This window comes from Poecile atricapillus, chromosome Z (assembly GCF_030490865.1).
Source record: "Poecile atricapillus isolate bPoeAtr1 chromosome Z, bPoeAtr1.hap1, whole genome shotgun sequence".
Classification (NCBI taxonomy): Eukaryota; Metazoa; Chordata; class Aves; order Passeriformes; family Paridae; genus Poecile; species Poecile atricapillus.
The window spans coordinates 83,988,324-84,009,481 of NC_081289.1; the positions used below are offsets into that span (position 1 = coordinate 83,988,324).

At 36.4% G+C, this 21,158-nt stretch overlaps 1 protein-coding gene across 1 annotated transcript in view; it reads right to left on the minus strand.

Moving 5' to 3' along the window:
- Positions 1-21,158, minus strand: part of MCTP1 (multiple C2 and transmembrane domain containing 1) — a 220,215-nt gene that overhangs the window by 167,860 nt on the left and 31,197 nt on the right. The window lies entirely within an intron of this gene.

Consider the following 21,158-nt stretch of genomic DNA (forward strand, 5'->3'; position numbering starts at 1 on the left):
TGCATCTGTGGTTCTGTTTGCCAGAGCAAACATCCTTAGATTATTTATTTGTATAAAATGTGTCCTAAAAAAATACAATAGAAAAAGTCAGGATGCAAGGAACTCTCCAGAACCTCTGGAGTGCATGAACAATAAATATATTTCTGTCCAAAAGACAAAGTAATTACATTTCTTAGTATATAAAAGCTTTTGCAAAATAGTTTTTAACGCATCTCTCTGTAAGTAGAATCCAATTACAGCATGTGATTGAAACATCATATTTAATTTTAAGACTAGAAAAATTAAATCAATTATACATTCACAGTACATACAAGAACTTCATCTGTTACTTTGAACACTATATTTACATATGCTCATGCTAGGAACTAAATCTTTTAAGAGTAGTGCTATTAATATTTTATTATGTGATTATGCGTTTTCTGCAAGAAAAAAAATTGCATGATAGAAATATCTCAGAACATGTACCAAGTGCTATACCATTTCACCAAGAGAAAAGTTTTATCTCTTCCAACTAAACCCTTTCTTCTTTTCAAAGTTATACTAAAGCTAAAGCATGAAGGAAGACACAAAATAAAGGCATTTCAATATCTGGTTTATTCTTGTTGTTTCAAAGCCATGACTTCAAGCCTTAGCATATTAACCTTTGCTGCCACACATAAAATGCTGGTCAAAATGCACACTGGCATGCTCACTGGTGAAAGAAAGACAAAGAATATCTGGCAGAAAAAAAAAAGCAAAGAGAAGAGCATCAATTTGTTCCTCTTTCCATCTGCTTCCATATCCTGATTTTGGAGCAAAATAGTTTGCTGACATTTATTAATTTAAATGTAATATAAAATTTTACTTCTGCAATACTTGCAGAGCCTAAGATAGTATGATAGTACAACAAAAGGCAAAATAAAACTAAGTTCTCCGTTTCTTCACTAAGATTACAAACCTGTAAATTTCTTTCTTCAAGAAAGAAATGGCAGCTTCCTTACCACTTTTCACCCTTGTCATATCCTCTTTTTTTAATCACAAATTAAAAACTGTCCTACGTTGTTTTCTGTGAAAAGCAACTACTGCAATCATGCCAAATCCTACTGGGGTTATCATTTGTTTCTTACAAAAATAATGGGTCACCTACAGACAACAGACTGCCAGCACAGGGATTCAAGTTTTTTTAAGAAATGAAGGAAGTAATTTTCTTACTTTTACCCTTCTTTTCATCCTTTGGAGTATATTGCCTCAACCTGCTTCAATGGTGCTGTGTAACAGCTTTTTTGATGAAACCATTAACCATTTATGGCAATTCCAGTTCCAGAAGAAATTAATACTAGCTACTGGGTGAACACTTACCAAGAAGTAGACAAATCAGTCAGTGTGCAAGTACCCACCAGCATCTCTTATGATTGTACACATGTGTAAAGGTGTAACCCCCCACAAAGGAACAGGACACTAGATTGTAGTGATGAAATCGGAACTTCTGTTGGGAGTCACACACAATGCACTCAAACACTTAATACTAGGCAAAGTAAATCATCCTTGGCTGGAACAAAAAGGAATGGGGATATGTGGGATATTGGTATGTGGGGATAAAGCCTTTTGTAAAGTGTTGCCCCTAGGCTGGAAAGGCATTTGTACTTTTGAAGCCTTAGTTCCTAACTTAACAATAATTGTTAAAGACCACGCGCCCTCAGGACTATGGATAAGGAGCTAACTGGAAGTGTACAAATTGAACCTTAAATGCTGTAACTGAGTGACCAACAAAACTCTATTGTCTTGTACAGTGGTTTTTACCCTGGCCAGGAGTAAGGGAATTAGAAAATACAATAGTAGACCTTTATGCTACCATGATATATATATATACACACACATATATATGTAATCATAAAATAGATGTCATTACTGCATTGCAGAAAGAAGTTAAGAGCTTGTCACAAGTCGCTTTACAAAAATAAATGGTATTAGACCTTCTCTTGGTATCACAAGGAGAAGTATGCACTATCATTAACATCAGTTGCTCTGTATACATTGATCAAAGTGGTAGAGTGTCTACAGATGCCCAGGAAATCTGGAAAAAAACCCACAAATTTGACAATGCATAACTCAAGATGACACCTCCTGGGGATCTGAAGAAATCTGGATCAAATTTACTTCATGGTTACCCAGCTGGGCTTGATTAAAACATGTTTGTAATTGTCCCCATAATAACTGCTCTGTGTGTTTTAGCTTGCATCATGATTCAGCTATTGTAGTGTCTTACACTATAAAATAAAATACAGATATTAATAGACCAGTTCCCTTAAGGAATTTAGTCTCAAGAAAAGGGAGGACTTGTTAAGAACAGCAGAGCAGAACAGCATTTTACTCTCATAAGGACAGGCAAACAGAACAGCACAGCCTTGGAGAAACAGATAGAGGATGCAACTTAGACAAACAGGAGTTGTGCAAAATGCAACAAGATGCCAGTTCAGCTCTGCAAGGCTGATAAAGCAGAAGTTATGGAAAAAAAACCATAGTGTACTAACTCAAAAGCTGGGGTTGAGAAAAACCACCTAAAAAGGACACCAGACATTGAAGACAACCAAAGAAGACCTGAGAAGGACCATATAAGGACTTTGACAAGGGATGTGATATGCAAAATGAAATAATACATACAAATCAAGTAACCAGGGATAGCTCATGAATATGTAATCACTGCTTATGATAAAAGCTCTTTTTATCTGACATTCGGGGTACTTGATTACAGGAAGGATCCTCTGAGTCACCAGCAAATCGCTGGTCACTCAGAGGACGAATGCCAGATTTCTAATACTCAAAACTCTGTTAGATAAAGGCTATGTTTCTATCTGGCCAGTTTTGGTACCAAGACTGAACCACTTTACCTTGGCCAAAAACTGGAATAGTTTGCCCAGGGAGTCTCCCTGAAGACACCCAAAACTTTCTCTGACATTGTCCCGAGCAATCTTGCTCAGAGCAAGAGGTTTGATAGGTCTGTCTCTGGAAGTCACTGCAAACCTCATCCACCCTGTGATTTTTTTATTGCTTTGAAATGTCATGGTAAATAAAGCATATGATGAACTTAGCTACCTTTTCTCAATGCACCTTTGCCTTCCACTTCTGTTTGCCCTCATATGGCAGTGCTGCAGTTGGCATTCAGAATTACCATCCTCTCCACCCCTTAAGAGAAGAGTATGTCTAAGATGCCAAGATACACATAAACCCTGAATTTTTCAAGATAAGCTTATATATATCTGCTTTGCATTTATGCTGCAGTGCTCATAAAAGTTGTAGCCATTCCCTGCACATTTCAGTCCTTCTCTGTGGAAAAAACCCATTACTTTCAAAGGCACATTAAGCCATATTTTGTATGACTCAACAAACATGAAGCTGCTTTCTACATGCACTCTCAAAAATCACAGACATTATCTTTTTCAAAAATTAAAATGCATAACAAATTCATCATGAAACAAATCAGATCTGACTTTCAGAAAAGCTATTGCAGAATTGTTCAGTTTCCAAGACTTTTTCCTTCCAAGGAAAAGGGCTGAGCAATTCTGTGCCATTTTGGTTTTAAGTAGATTACTGGAACTTACATGGCTTCTCTGAGTACATTTTTGCAATCACATATGCACTTGCACTCACAAACACATGATGCATGCACAAAGTAAAAGGGGAAATAGAAGCAGTCTCTAAGGAGATGAAAATAACACTGAAAATTCACACCATTTTTTCCTGCTAAAATTAGACCCTTAATTCTTAAAATAATTGAACTGTTAGGCATTAAAATCATATCTGCATTTCCTTTTTTCCTGTTTTTCCCAAAGACTAAGTCTCAGACAGATGCAGCAATATTCTAATTTCTGGCAGCTAGCATTTCTGCCACCTCTAGGAAAACTTGCACTATCACACAGAAAAATTCTCTCACTTGCCTGAAGAGTGCAGAATTGCACAACAAATGATGTCAAACATGGCAGATGAAAGATAATTCAATTAGGAACCTGAGGGAGTTGTCTCATCTAAATCAAAGATGATCTTTGAACAATTAACTCTCTCCATTTCAAAATGAGATAATTACCTGAAGTCAACAGAAATGCTATACACATCATTCACTTGAAAAAATTAATCTCTAATCACTGTATGTAAACATGAATCACCCATGTTTTCACAACAGAAAACAATACTAAAATATTCCTACCTTAATTTTCCATATTATTAATCTTAATTATTTATATAAATACATATAAACATATTTTACATAACCTGGTTTATTCAGAATTAGTTTTTTATTTAAATTATATGACAAAGTTGTATTTTACATTTTAGGAAGTATATTAGAACATGACATTTGAATTATTTTGAATTAATTTAAAAGCAAAAACAGCAATAGTATCGCTACCAGTAAAACAACACTAAACTGTTTCTAAGATGAACCTTCCTAGTGTTTTCTGTCTCACAAAGATATCTGCAAATCCGAGTTAGCCCTCTGAACTGGCAACTGCTCAGCAATACTGCTCACCTCCAGCTGGTAGCAATGGCTCTGCAAAAATATCATTTGACTACTGCTGCAAACTGCAGCTACTCAGAATGAAAGTAACATAAATCTTGCTTCAATTTAGCTTGAAACTTGAATATGGACATGTGAAATATGTGAAATGTCTTTCCTTAAAATCTCTAGGTATCTTTTACATTTTGCAGTTGTTTCAGTTTTATGGATTCAGAAAACACACAGCTGACTGGAGCCACATGGGCAAGCCACTTTTTTCAATAGTTCATATTTTAGATATTTAAATAACTGATTTAATAAGCATCACTAATGACTGCAATGAAACACCAAGTCTTCCCTCAACAGCAGCTTGGAAATAAGAAGTATTTGGTAGAACTAATTATCTTATGGCACACAGCAGTGAACCTGCATGCTACTCTTGGTCAGTCTTACGATTTTTTTGCAATTTTATCTGTGTTTATAATTTCAAAATGGTGGAGTTATATATCTTTCTGACATTCACTTCAAAGCTAAAAAAAAAGATTATAAAATAGTATTTTTTTTTATTTTAAATCACCCCTAAAGGAAAAAAGAAATCCATTTCCTAATTGTAATTTTCCTAAAGGAAAAAAGAATCACTTTCCTCAGGAAGAAACAATGGTTTTGGAAGGATCTGTGTAGCTTTTGTGGCTTCACATACCATACTGCCCATATCCATCTCATTTAATCCCTCTATGCCTCATTTTTGACTACTGGAAGCAGCATAGTAATTCTTCCTTACTTTGCAGATGAAACATAGAGCGCTCAAATTATTGCTGTGAGAGGGTCCACAGAAGGAATAGTAACATTTTCTATCTCCTTGACTGCAGCTCTGGAAAACAATTAACTCATTTTTAAGTATCACATACATTGCTGCTCTCATTTAAAGGCATTTTCAAAGAGCCTCACATATCTCCCATAGAACAAAAGCAAAGGTGTTTGGAGAACAAAGGTTTTTTTTACTTTTGACTGATGCCTCCCTAACTCTCCATCACCCAGTCAGTTCCAACCATCACCCTCCTGGGCCCTCATGCTGAGAAGTTGTCCCAAAGCTACTCATTACTTCTCTTCCATATTAGCAAAGGAGCAAAGAAAATGAGTATAGACTGAGAAACACCATCCAGAGTGCTCTGGTGGATGCTTGGATAAAGATGTATTATACCAAGAACTCCATACTACAGCATACAGACAATGTTGACAATAAGTCTACAGTGAGTCTTTTGGTTTCCTTTTTTTAAATTTTCATAATGTGCCTGTCTCCTTAGTTTCTAAAGACAAATGATGATGTATTGTTACACTAAAATAGTTTTGTAAATCTGGTTATTTTGAAACCCTCTTGCTATGGATAGGGATCGGTTATTTGGAAGGTAAACCATGTGTCGCAGCACTTCCCTAATTAAAATTAACAGCACATAATGAATGTCTGACGCTGAGAAAATGTGCTCAAAATGTGCATTTTCTGCTGAAGTTCACAAAATAAAAACAACTATCTGTAGGATCCATGTGCGCATTTCAGGTAGATTACTTCACCTTGGAAACAATCACCTGAAAAGTTCATTACTTATACCAAAAAATAACAAACTGTGGTTAAATACGCCTCAACTATTCATTTCACCAAAGCATTGTATATTCACCTGAAAGACTGGAACCATTTATTTCAGTTGTTCCACTTACACACCAGTGGTGTTATTTTTCTCCAGAAAACTATCCTCACGAGTAGCATCCAGTTTCTCAGAGTTTGCTGCACCATTCAAATGAAAAACACCACCTACAAGTTTCATAATGTTACTTCCTGATTTAACATTCTAAATTAATATGGAATTAATGAGATAGGTCTTGTTAGCATTGGTATGATAAGGGAAAAATAATTTTCAGTTGACGAAAAGAAAGCATTTTAACACTGCAATGTTTGATTAGGAGGATACAAGTATACTACATTAAATATTAAAGAGTTATGTACTGTATTTCTTTCAACTAAAGAACTCTGTTTAATGGGATATATGTTTTTTTTATTTCACAGAATGCAAAGACTGTCACTGTTCACTGCTGGTGAACTCTTCTTCTCATCACAGGCAAATTTAGCAGCACCAGGGCTGTGTGTGTGCAGCAGAGCTATTTTTCAGGCTGCACAGCCGTAGGTATAAAATGACACCAGATCAGTCTTCCTTCCCTCTTTCATTTCATTGCCAAGAGACAGACTGGCAAGAAAAACCACTAGCAGCAACAGTTAACTAGAAATAATGGCACCAAAACTACGACATACCTTGTGAAAAATTGAAGTGAGATAACATACTAAAGCAAATTTCCCTATACCTTGATGAATGCCTCTGGTTCTTCTCTGCCTAATGAGAGCATACTTCATTCTATTATAAATAGTTTTAATGCAAAAACTGACCTTGGTTGTTCAATAAAGGGACTGGTTTTGATTTGGTTTAGACTGTATTGTGCTTAAGACTGCATTATTAATTTTTAGACACTGTTCTTTAAATTTCTGAGGAGAAATCGTATGCAGTATTTCATAAATTACAAAATAAAATAAAATAAAATAAAATAAAATAAAATAAAATAAAATAAAATAAAATAAAATAAAATAAAATAAAATAAAATAAAATAAAATAAAATAAAATAAAATAAAATAAAATAAAATAAAATAAAATAAAATACTATCTTGGGAGGGTGGAACAGCCCAAAGGGGTGAGGCCATGGAATGAATCCTCTGACATCAATCTGCCCCTCTGGTGGGGATGGCATGGCCACAAGGAAATTAATCTTTCCCAAACTACCCATGTTTAATCCAAAGAAAATCTCTTTGGAGATTGAAGCATCAACTTACAAGTAAATTTTTTTGCTGTTTTTTTTTAATTTTTCATGTGACCAGCATAGATGCATAATTTGCCCATGACTCTGAAGAGTCATCCTGGAATCACATCTGACATTTGCCACACTACGAGAAGTGAAGCTAACTGCAATTGTATGTCTCCACTGCTTGCAGAAAGGGAGCAAATAAATAGAACCTATAGAAAAAGCTGTCTCCACAGCAAACTTCTTTCATTCAGATGGAAATGTAGTTCCTATAATTTCCACCATACATAATCTTTTCACAGCTTCACGTAATTTAAGGTGTAAGCAGCTTACAAAAGGGACAAGGGGGTAATGAAGACAAAACTAATTTTTGCTCAAACTCGAAAATATGTATCCTACACCAAAATTCACTTTGCAAGCAGATGCACTCTAAAAAGAATCACCATGTTCCAGGTCACTCAAAATGAAAGCATATTGAAATGTCTTTTTCATCAAAAAAGAGCACCTGTTCCTTTAAAGCTCTGCTGAATTATGCAAATACAAAATTCATTTTGATACATTTAAAACTTCAGTCTAAACAGGGCAGTGATCAAAGTTAATGGACTGCTACTTATTTATTATCTTTTTAAGATTACATTTACTTACCCTTAATTAGGAATTTCATTTCATTGCTCATGCATAGTGGAGGATGATACAGTATTCATTCTCAACTCCTGGAATTATTCCTCCAGGCCCCTCCTGGATTACATGTATTTAAACCCATTTTAGAGCTTCATAACAAAATCAGTTCCATTCATATCTGTGAGACAACCAAATAGATCTTTCAGCAATTTTGGTTGCACCACTACCTTGCTGTATAAACCAGGTAATCAGCTCAGTATGCCTATAGCCAGTGCAATACCATGCAAAAACTCCTAGCCAGTCATGAACACCCTAGTTCCCAAATCAGGAACTCAGAACTTGGCACAGATTAACAACTTATGCAGATACAAAACACATACTAAAGCCCCTCAGGCCTAAAAATGATGGGATTTTTTTACATTGCTTTTTGATGATCTCTAAAAGTCTACAGTGACCTGTAAATGGGAGGAGCTAATTCAGGACAATACTTGCATTTTTTTACATTCCCCATGAAGGCATTCTTGGGACTCACAGTCACCATGCAAACTTGGTTAATACCTCTTTTCACAACTTCACACAAATGGAGTAAGACAATCTCATAATCTGAAAGATCTGGCAACATTTCTGGCAGAATTAAAATGCCATTTCCTTGGGGTTTTTTTTTCCTGCCCTCTGGCTTGGAATACTCACAATATACTTACTATTTTTCCTGTAATTTCCTTTTGGCATATCTCTTCTGTATATTTCTTCTCTTTCTAGTATCTCTCATGTCATAAAAAATCTTGGCAGAAGAAGTCTATTTTGATAGCAGCATGACAGACATGCAACCACAGCTATTTAGATTTATTCCAGCTATTGTACGGAAATTACAGCTTTCTTCCTGTAATTGAAGAGCTAACTTTTTGCAGGTGGATTTGACAGTCAGACCCATAGGTTTTCCTCCAGCAGCCCAAGTCACAGGATTTTGCCCTGAAGACCTGAAAAAGTCAGTCTGCCCTTTAGTACAAAAAGTGGAAACCACAGCTAACATGCAACAACATAAACTCAGATTAAGTACTTATTATTTCCATAATAAGAAGCACAGACTTTATCTGAAATCTCTGTCTCTGTTCTTGTCACCTACAACATGTATCTCTCTTAGCTCAGCTGAGCAAAATACCTAGAGATAATACAATAAAGAATTGTTGATATGTTTATGGAAATGGTACTTCCAGTAAAGAATAAACCCTAATGCAAGCACTATATAGAATTTATTGATTTTATTATATTGCCCCAAATGAGAAATTTTCTAGAAATTCTAGTTATATAAACACAACCTTGAACATCACTGATTCTCCTTTCTAAAACTCACAATTCTGAAATGCATCAATAAATACCTTGTAACCCTACTGCAACTCCCTGTAAAGATGGGGTTCAAGTCGGTGCAAAAAATGAGAGGATGCAAACCTGTGTAAAACATATGTGCACACTTGCACGTCTGACAATTTCTTTCTAATAGTGAAAGTCTTTGTCAACCAAGGACCCAGTAAAGATACCACAGAAGAGAATTTTGTACAAGATCTTACATTTTACCTGATTTGAAAAACAAAAAAAGGATTTTGAAGTAAGTATGTAAATAAGTCTATCCACTCAGAGACTTAGGTACTAAGGGAGCTACTGTTAAGGAATACATCTGGTGTAGGTAGCTCTGTTTGCAAGCTGCATTTTCAAGCTACAGACTGAGATGAAGGTTGAGCTCTGGATGAGAGTCCAGAGAGAAAAGAAGCCATGACAACCCTCTCCATAACAAAGGGCCCAGACACTGATGAATGGATACAGAGACAAAGCAGGAGCCAAAAACTCACAGGCACTTGGACTGTGAGTGCGTAAAAGCCCAGCAACTCCTTTATTCACACTCCTCCAAGAGGAGATAGCTCAAGCCAGTTCTGTGTTACTGTCAATAAATGGCTTCATAGAACTAGAGATATGAACCTATCCAGTGGGAAACTTGGGGTCGAACCAACAAGAAACCTGGTGTGACTACATGTGAGTGGTGTGTATGGAAGGAGTTGGCTCCAGTCAGCTCACTGGTGCAGCCCACTGAGAAGGGGACTCGGTCCCAGCAGCTGAAATCTCAAGTACTGGGAGTGTGACTGAGAGAGATTCTTGTGAATGGTCAGATTAGGAAGTTTTCTTAATGGATGTCAACTTACTAAGTGCAAGTGGACTTCAACAAAAAGCTCTGTGAAGAACAGAACTATCTTGGTTTACATTTGCAGCACTGATGCAATGTACTTGCTGAAGACAAGAATTTGGTGTAAGTAGACTCCTTTGAACTGAGACTGGTTACCACCCCGTATTTTAACCACCAAATATGTATAATGTACTAGCTTCACGGGCACAACATGCAGTTTCTGTGTTGGTGCAGGTCTCTTTTCCACTATTTAAAAATACCATGAACAAATATTATATATTTGGTATATATTACATATTATTTTTTTATATATTATATATTATTATATAGCTGAAGGTATATTTCAAATGCCAACTGAAACTGTTATGACAGATATTTGGCTATAACAGAATCCTAAATTAAGAGAGAAGAAAAAAGGCCCAGAGAGTGAAAAACAGCTGACACTTCTACAAAAAGTGCCATACTGAAAAAAGAGACATATATACTAAAGTAAAATAGCTGGAATTAATATTAAAGCAACTAAAAGTAGAGGAGTTTAAGTAGGTTTATAGAATTGTGTACATCATCTCACAGAAAACATCATGTTCACCAGAGAAATTGTTAATAAACTTTAATCAGTTCTAGAAACATAGTTGTTTTAACAAACATTTCAGACAGCAGAAATATCTCATTCACCTACGGTGCACCTTTGCATCTTTTGACTTTATAAAGAGGGTTCTACTTTGACCCTTATTCTAAAACTATCTTCTTGAATATGTTAAAAACGTGACCACCATGAAAACATTTCAGTTAACCTTTCTGACTCATCTTACATAATAACCACAATTAAGAGGATGAAACCAAGGACACAGCCACTAAACAAAAATGGACAAAAAATTGTTAGAAATAATACAGAATTTATAAAAATTGTTCCCTTAAACCATTCTGATAACAGATCTTAATCTTTGTATTAAAGTGCAAAGTTCCAGGTAATTTTGAGTGCAATTTTGACCATGGAAGACTGTCGCCCTGAAAACTCAGCTTCTGAGCTTGCTGACATGGTTTTCTAAAGACTTTCCCAGGACAGTAACTGTAAACATAGATATGTGTACATTCTTTCTGTTACACGTCTTGTGATGGGCATCTCTCATGGCCAGTGCAGTGGGAAAGTGTTATCCTGACCATCCAATCCTTGGCCGTGGTAAGAAGCCTATAAATCCTGGGAGGAAAAATAAACTCTGCTCTTCTTTTCACCACATCTCGACCTGTGTCCATGTGATCTATTCATCTTCAGCGGTAACAGAAGGCCATTATAGATAGCACTGTATTGCACAGGAAAGTGACAGGTGAGGATCTTCCTCTGCATGTGGCAATTTGTCTCTTTCAAAGGAAGTACAAGAAGTGCCCACTTCAGATGCAGCGTGGGTTTGTAAATTCTAAGGACACCAGTCTGACATTCAGCTCCTCTGCCCGTGGAGGTGCAGGATGTTAAGTTTCTCACGAGAAAGATATTAACAATGACATGCTAATATTCACAAATAGTTTAATACTAATTATTAAGTGTCTTGCTACAGTCACCTATGTTATACAGAGTTGTATTTTGGCCAAAATACACCTCACAGGTATCAGGCAGGTACTTCTGGAATTTGCTGTAAAAATTCTCAGGAGTCCTTAAGTGCTACAGTGACTTTTGAAATCTATGTGCGTTAATTGTTTATAAAACAATTTTAATTGTTTTTAAAAGCTCCAGAATCAGAATTGTTAATCTTTCATATATCACATTGCAAGTTTTAGGGGCAATAGGAACAATGTATGCGCAAAAACATAAAACTAATCCAGCATTAAAATCTATTTTCTATACTAAGTCTTATTCCTGAAGAAGGGAAGGGACATTTTCTCATTTTAGTAGCTTGCATACTATTTATTTCAAAGAACCTCTCTATGATTTTCTATAACTTTTTTTGTTTATTTGTTTGGTTTTTGTTTGGGTGTAGGGGGTTTTGTGTGTTTGTTGTTTGAAGGGTTTTTTGTTTGGGTTATTTTAGTGGAAGTAGGGTTTTGGTGGGAGGCAGGTGGCAGGGTATTAATTTCCATAATGGTTTCTTTAAAATAGACTGCAGAATTTATTCTGAGCTCTGAAGAAAGACTGGACCCAAGAGGTTTCAATAATTGAACAGACTAAGCAAAGCTTTGATTTGCTACAGTGGCCATTTCCCAGCCTGGAAACCTGGGAACCTTTTTCTATCCATGTAAAAAGACATTCATGAAGAAGCTTTCCACAGGCTCCTTCACAAATGTGCGCTGGATATAGAACATCTTTATAAATACAAATATTGAAGGCAGACTGTTGGAGACAGAAAATATCAACTATATGAAATAGTTGCTTCAGTGTTTTTCAAAGCACAGTAATTGCAAAGTACAGCATGCTTTCGTTCACTGGAACACTACAGACATTCCAGGAAGAGAAGATAGACTGCAAATCCTCTTCATCTCCTCTAGTGATATAAAGCACCTTGGAAAGGGGTTATTTTAACACACTGCATTTTAGGAGCACATTTTAACTTGTTATTTCAGATATGAAGGCATATAATTTGTACAAACAATTAAGTCTCAGGAAGAAGACAGCTTTTTGCTAAAATGGGTCCAAAGCTTATTGCACTAGTAATAATTTTTAAAAAGTCTTTTAAACATATAACTGCATGTATTTGCATTTTTCTTGACAAGATCTTAGGTTTTATTTTGAAAGAAAACTTTCCTCCCCAGCCTTCATCTCTCTTCATGCTCTAATTAGTCAACTAATTTAGCAAAAAAGACTTAGAATATATCAAAGGGTCAGCACAAGTAGTTTGTTTTGCAGTGACACTGCAAGCTTAAATTTTCACTTGCAAATAGATTTTGCTTAAGAAACAGATGAAACACAGCAGAATTCTTGCTACAATTAGCAGTTATTACTAGACAAAACAAGACTTAAATTACATACAACACAGGAATTTCCTTTGGCATGAAGCCTGAATTTAGACCTTGTACACTGAAGTGCATTGCAGCCTCATGAGGGGCCCTCCAAATCCTCCAGATCTGCCATCTACCTTGAAGGGTACCTGCTCTCAGCTCCTGCTACTGCTTCTCTTCCGAAAGCACAGACCCTCTCACTTGCCCTGTAGACTATGTCCTGCCTCTGCAACCCAAACCCAGCTATGTCCCTACCCACCACACCTCATAGTGTCAGAACTCCCTGAGCTTTTGGCTTTCACAGAATTTTTTGAAAAGTGCAGCATGTGGCTGCAATGAGAATAACTGCCTTTCATAACACCATCATCCACAAAGAGAGATATCTTAGTTCATCCACAGGGTCTGCACAAGGGACTCCAGTCCTACAGCTCTATCCCACAGATCCTGCCCCAAGGACCAGTCAAGAGGACCACCAGTGTCACCTCCTTCTGCAGAAGCTCTGCAGGAGAAGGAAAGCAGTTGCCCATGGCCTGGCCCCTTCCCTCAGTTTTTAGCTGTCTCCTCCAGCTTACTTTAAGTTTCGGTTCTGGGAGAGGAGATTGAAGTCAGGACTATCTTCTGAAAGGCATGCCACTCTGCCAGTGAGTAACAGCACCATGCTTTCTCACTTGCACTATTTTTCCCACCAACCTTAATCCAGCTCTGTACAAAATGAGATTGATTTGATTTAAACTGGCACAAGTTAAAAGGGGAGAATGATATTATAGGGAAGACATAGACAGACAGAGAGGCAGAGAGACAGATAGACAGACAGACAGATATAGTTCTTCTATACAGAAAGACAAAGACACTCTCACTAGACCTAGTTACTCACAGGCATGGAGCAACCACAGCTTCCCTGTGCAGCCTGTTCCAGTGCCTTACCACCCTTAGAGTCAAGAACTTGTTCCTTGTATCTAACATAAATGTACCCTTTGCCACTTTAAATCCTTTGTTCTGTCACTTCATGCCCTTCCTAAAAGCCCTCTTACAGAATTTTTCAGTATCTAAATGTGCCTGTCTTCATGCAATAGACCTTCATTGAATAATGCAGCAGGACCAAGAATGTGAACTCAAGAACGTAACTGAATCAGTTATGTCCTAATTGCATTTAGCTTTCTCACAAAAATCACTTGCCCCCACATGAAAACTGACACTGCTAAGAAGTATGACAGATTAGTAGGGTTTTTTCCTCAAAGAATACAGAAATGGAAACCATCAGGTGCCAGAAACACTTCAAAGAATTGTGACTTCTTTAGCTAAATTCACTAAGGCATTCTGTGTATATATTTTATTGTAAAAAAAGAATTCAATAAAAAATGGAATGTGTTTCCTAAATTATGATTTTATTTGATTTTTTTTTGGTAAATGAATCTTATACTAAACATATACTGTAACTACCAATATTTCATGTAACCTATACTAACAGTAAGAGTCAGTTATTTATGTTCCATTAGTGTTAATTTGACCAAACCCATAGCAGTACTACCATTTCTCTATTCCTAAAGGCATAAAAGAGGCACAATTGATTTCCTTGAATTTTTTACCTATTACTTAAAAATTAAAATTATTTTCCCTTTTCTCTTTTTACTCACACAAAAAGTCATTTCTTTGAAGAGTTATTCCCAGTATTTGAAGAAAAAACATGAGACAAGTTCAAGTGAAATTTGAATTCTTGGTTTGCCTAAAGTTTATACTGGCCAGTCATGCAGAAGTCAGCTCAGTATGACCAAGAGCTGTTGAAATACACAAGGAAAAGCACACACTGGTAGCGCACACAGTCCTGGCAGACAAAACCAATATATGCCCCTTGCAGTCAATATAAGCAGAGGCAATACTTGTCTAATTGCCTCCCAAAAAATATACAGTCCTAGACAGCTTGATACAGCCATTAGTGACACTAAAAAGAAAAAATCAAGGAAGAGATGTTTTGTCTGTATTCCAGATAACGTTGGTATTTTCTTGGATGGGAAAACTGAGTTTATTCCAAAGTTGCAGTGATGGGAAGGAAAGAGAATAAAATGTTTTGATGGACAGATGACAACAGTAAGCAACCTTAATGACTCATTCCAGCCTTTCAATAGATGGATTAGGAAAATTAAGTGGATAGTCTGGCATAGATCTGCACTTGCATCTGTTATGTTTTCAACATCCCTTCACTAACTGCTGCTCCACTCCAAGCCTTTCAGGCTGTCACTCACACAGCTTGCATTTTATAGAATAAAACTGGGCTAAAGAAGAAAAAAAAGCAATTCATAGCATCCATAATCACTCAGCTTGGAAAAAACTTCCTGTGTTTTTTTCTGTATTTGCAAAATGCCTATCCATACTTGACATAACTTTCAAACTTATGGTATAAATGTAGAATGGCTATAAATGTTTGTACTAATTTTTAGGGTTTTTTTTTTTGTTTGGTTTGGTTTTTTTTAACTCTAAACATTTTATGGGCATCCAGAAATTAGTGCCGTTTCATACTAGCAAACCAAAATTTTGCACTATTCATTAAAGATTTTAATACATGTTGCAATAATTCTTTCATTACTTTCTGTATTTTTCATTAAAGTGATAAGACTTTTATATCCTAAGTGACTAAGCAGAGAAAGCCTGTATTTATAATATGCTTCAGGAGTACAGTTCAAGAGATGCATCTATTTCCAGCAACAATCAACCAAGAGGTTTGCATTACATCCTGACCAAAATAGTTCTCCAAGGCAAACAAACCTCACAGAACCAATATGAACTGTCTGTATTATGGCTACTTAAAGTACAGAAGAGGAAGGGCAGGAAAGGTATGGCCAAAATCCAGAAAATTCGCAGGAATCTGTTACGAGAAACAGGAATCTTAGACTGCAATGCTAACAGGCAAGACACCCACTAGTTTCCTAAATGCTCTTATTTTCTATTATTTCATCTGGAATACAATTAATGACCAATAGGAGCTGCTGAAGGGAAAAATTTTACTTTGATCTTGTAGATCAAAACATGAAGACTCACTTAAAAAAATTAGGCTGGAGTCTATGAGATCTATCAGCCAATGACTGATTTTCAACTTCACCTTCAAATATAAATACAGAAATAGTATCATGCAGGGAAAAACTAAAACATAGAGTAATTATTTGTAAGGATTACTCATACTATCACTATTCTGGCATATACTACTTTTATTTTAACAGCAATACTTTGTGAAGATTTCTTATTTCAAACAAATGCATACTTATGTGAACTCACACAGTTACATGTAGTGTAACACATTTCCAGAAAAGCTGATACATTCTTCCTGCTTCCTGTATTGTGTACATTCTAAACCATGCCAGCTTTGGGCTTTGATATTAATATGTGTCACAATACTTCCTGTGTAGTCATTTCATTTGGATTTTTAAAAAATTTCAACATTTCTAAGAAGGGAAAAAGGCCATTTGGACTGTCCCTCAGATTTACAGTAACAGAAGCTTAACATTTACAGACGGAAACATCTTACACATAGACAAATAAAGCACACTGAATTTCTCCATAATTTTATTTTGTACAGATGAAAGCAGCTAACATACGAATAAACACCAGCTGGCTTCCTAGAATATTGAGGTTATGGGTAATCTTCGTCCACTGAAGATACTTTGCATCTCCTTTAAACAAATGCCCAGCTCTGCAGAAAGACGCCTCAGTCTACATGTGGAGAAAAAGTTTACTTGACTCAATCTTGTATGAAAAGTTAGACCACAGCCAAGACATATTCCATCTGGAATTCATTCTGCCAAGTGCTAAAAAATGGCAGTCATCTCAGCAATTACATGTGAACATCTCTCACTGCTATTATGTATTAGTGAAATCTTTATTTGTTACATAGCAGTGACTTCCTCTTAGGAAATAAGTCATTACCAAAGCTATCACTGAGATGACTTACATTTTAGACTACTATCCAAAAAGAATCTCAGATGTCTTGCATGAAAATATGCCATGTATTACAACTATCTAAACCTTTATGATATTTTCATGCTAATGATAAAATCTTTACAGAGTTTGGAAAACATTGTAAGCATTTTTTCCTTTCACATTCTTAATGTTTATTTCTATTCCCTCCTTTAAAAGTCTAATCTTTTTTTCCTATGTATTAGGAAATGAAAAATAACTTCTCTGAAAACAAACATCAAAAATAAAGAAACAAGACCCATCAGAGGAGGACAGCCTTCTAATAGGCTCCAAAAATCTCATGCCTGAATTAAAACTGTATCTACAAAAAGTGAAGTGAATCACTGAAAATGCTATTGCCATGTAACTGAAATCATCAGCATTTTTTGTCAGTCAAACAACATTCAAATACAATGATGCAAAAAAAAAAAAAAGGATGCAGAATGGCTGTTAAACTTTTAAAGTTGCTATTCACGGGTCTTTTCTTCATGTGCTGTTAAAGTTAAGAATGAAAAAGGTGAATGTCAAAAGCATGTAAGCTCACATCAAGATTTTGGAGATCACTTTAGTAGAACAAGAACATGCAAATAAAACCATAAACCTGTACACAAAAATTCAGTAGTCTTAAAAATCTGAGAAAAAATGAAGTGTAAATTTAACTTTTGCACAGGAATTTTTCAGTGCATACACATTCACACATACTTCCCTGATACTTCTCATTAAGTAGTACCACACAGTTATTGACCTTGGTGCCCAACAAATCAACAACTCTGTCATTGCACTAGATTGGTTAATTTTTTCCATTATATCTTGCCTAACAGAAAAAGAATCATCAGGAAGCTATACCCCAATGTGTTCCATTTTTTATCACCAATTATAGAACTATACACAATGGGAAAACTGTATTTCTGTGCCTTGCTTTTTTCCCATCAACATTAATTCAGTAGTATCTCAGGAGTCGCTTATGTTAAATCATTCACATATGTAAACTCTCAACTCAGATAATATCACCTCTTAAGACTCTATAACCTTCTGGATTCTCATCTTCACTGTACATAGATGAGAACACTATTAATTATCTCAGATCTTGGCCAAATGTCTCCTAGATCATTTTCTAGCAGGAACTAGGATTGAAGATAATTGACAGTCTTAACTTTTTTCTGCAACTGGTTCATTCTTTCATACTCTTCTCCTGCATTGCTCCTATTGGCAGAAACACTTTCTTAAGTTTTAGAGAGGTTTATTGAATAAAAGTGAAAAAAGTGCATTATTTTTCAGGTTATTCTTTAATCCAACCAGCAGATAAAAAGATAAAAAGTCTGCAAGCCATTTCAAATACAGAAAAAAAGGTAACTTGAACAGAACTTGTTTTTCAATCAGTCCATTATTTCAGAGAAGTATATTACAGGGTAATATATAACCAAGCAGTGTCTTACATTAAACATATTCCAGGAAACAAACAAAAAAAAATATCTCCATTTGCAATGGTGTTACATAAATTCTATTATTTTTCTCCATAATTTTCCTATATGCCTATATAAGATGTGACAATTAAAATCTTTGAGAAAAAAAAACTACGTGGGTTTCTCATACTGGATAGCAAATGCTAACTCATCTGCACCCAATGTTGAGAATACCCCTCAAACTTGTTAACAGGAGAAAATCTTCTCATGAGGCAACTATTAAGTCATTATTATGATTCTCCTTCTACCCACACTTGACGCAATTGATGAAGTTATTTAAAGTCTCTATGAAAAATCATGAGGAAAAATCACCAGATTTCACAATTGCTGCTGTGCTTTACTCACTCACTGTATCCACACTATGCTTCCTCCACTCATCTCAGGACCAATTTCAGAGTCAATGTCCTCAAAATGAGATGTTCCAGCGAAGGCTAGGCCTTGAGTTATTGGGCAAGACACCTAGAGTGCTCCAGTATTATTTACAGCTTAAGTATATTCCTAGTTTAAGAAATAGTGTCAAAACATATACTCATATGACCTAATATGTATAATAATTCCTATTACTCGGGTTTTCCTCACGGAAAACTGACTACATGTCAAGTCCAAAAACGCCCATGAAAGACCATGCCAATAAGAAGCCATACTAGAAGTCCTGCAAGAATGTTAATTCTGCCTTTCGGCAGGTAAAGCAATGCCTTTAGAACAGGTAAAGCAATAACAATACATAGGCAAACCAAAACAAGGAATCCATTCACCACTTCCCAAGGGCTGGCTGTTGTTCTCCATGTCCAGGAACATAGGACTCCATCATGCCTAACAGTGACTTAGGAAGACAAACACCATTACTCTGAATGTCCTCCACTTCCTTCTTCCAGCTTTATATACTGAGCATGAAATCATATCATCTGGAACATCCTTTGTGTCAGCTAGGGTCAGTTGTCCCACCCTCCCAACTCCTTGTACATCTCCAGTTTAATTCTGAAGAGAGGAAAGTATTTTCCCTTGTCAAACCAAAAACCTCATCCACTGCTTTGGTGCTGGAAGCCTCTATCTAAATAAAAAGAAAAAGTAGGCTGTAAATTACAAAATGGTAGTAATGGTAACTCAGTGAGTAGCTGACATGCTGGTTTCAACCTGCCATGTTTCTGTCTTAGAAGAAAAATAAAACTTCATAGCGTTTTGACTTGCTGCCAGGTACTGGAAGTGCCATGAATAATGCTGACAGGGGATTCCTTCAAACCTGCAGACCTTGTTTTTAAATGTTCTAAGATAGTACTGTTCTTGTAAGCCACAGACGCCTACACAAACTCGGGGAAATACTCTCCAATTAAAAATCACTTGAATATTTTATTCAAGTGTTTTAGAGCAATCATCTGCAAAATGTTCAAGTTCCTGTCTTTCACAGTTACACTCACAAAATCATTGTTTAGAGTGGAAAATATCTTTAGAATCATCTGTATACTGCAAAAATGTCAGTTTCCAGGTGAATGTGGTTATGGGATGTTTTCACAGGGTGACAGAATTGTTAGGGTTGAAAGAGACTGCTGGAGATCGTGTAGTACCGCCCCTCTGCCAAAGCAGACTCAATTCCAGATGGGCTTTGGCCTTCTTCCTTACATCCCTGCATACTCTGACAATGCTCCTATAGTCCTCCCATATGGTCTGTTCCCTTTCTCTACATCCCACAAATTTCTTTCTTGCATTTGCAATTTACTAGGAGCTTCCTGATCCATGCTGATCCATGATCATGCCACCTTTGACTGATCATTTGATCAAGAGGATACACTGGTCTTGAACCTGGAAGAAGTGATGTTTAAATACCGATCAGCTCTTTTAGATCCCCTTCTCTCCTACAGCTCTATTCCACAGGATTCCTCTAAATACATGTTTGCAGAGGCCAAAATTGGCCTCTCTGGAGGGTCCTAGTCCCTTTGCTTCCTCCAAGCAGGATTCTGAGTTCCACCATCTCATGGTCACTTATAGACAAGGCTGCTCCCAATCTTTACATTATCAACCAGTTCCTCCTGGTTTGTTAGTACAAGGTCCAGCAAAACATCTCTTCTCTTTGACTGTTCCACCACTTGCATCAAAAAGTTATTTCAATGATCTTCAGTAACTTCTGGACTGTGTATTCCAAGCCACGTTGTCCGTCTAGAAAATATTAGTGATTAAAGTTCCCCAGAAGAAACAGGGCCTGTGACCACGAGGTTATTGCCAGCTGCTCATAGAAAGCCCATCAACTTCCTCCTCCTGATCAGGTGACCTACAGTGAGTGCCCGTGACAGTGTCAACCATATTAGGCTGCCCCTTAATTCTTACCATAAACTCTGAGATCATTCATCTGTCCCTGGGTAGAGCTCAATGTATTCTAGTTGCTCACTCAAAGAGCAAATCCACCACTTCACCTGTTTGACCAGTCCTTTCTAAAAGTACATGGCTGTCTAAGACAGCATTTCACTCACGTGAGCTATCCAACCATGTCTCAGTAACTGCAATGAGATCCTGGCCTTCTGACCACACATAGATGTCTAGTTCTTGTTCACTGCCCATGCTGTGTGCATTTGTATACAGGTATTTCAGAGAGGTAGCCATTGCAGCCAGGTTCTGTAGAGGTTATATAAGAGGATTCACCTCATGTTCATAAACATCCTTGATATATTTAGCTCTATCATCCTCATCTTGAGAGGTACTCAGGGAACATCAGTCACTGCACTGGTTT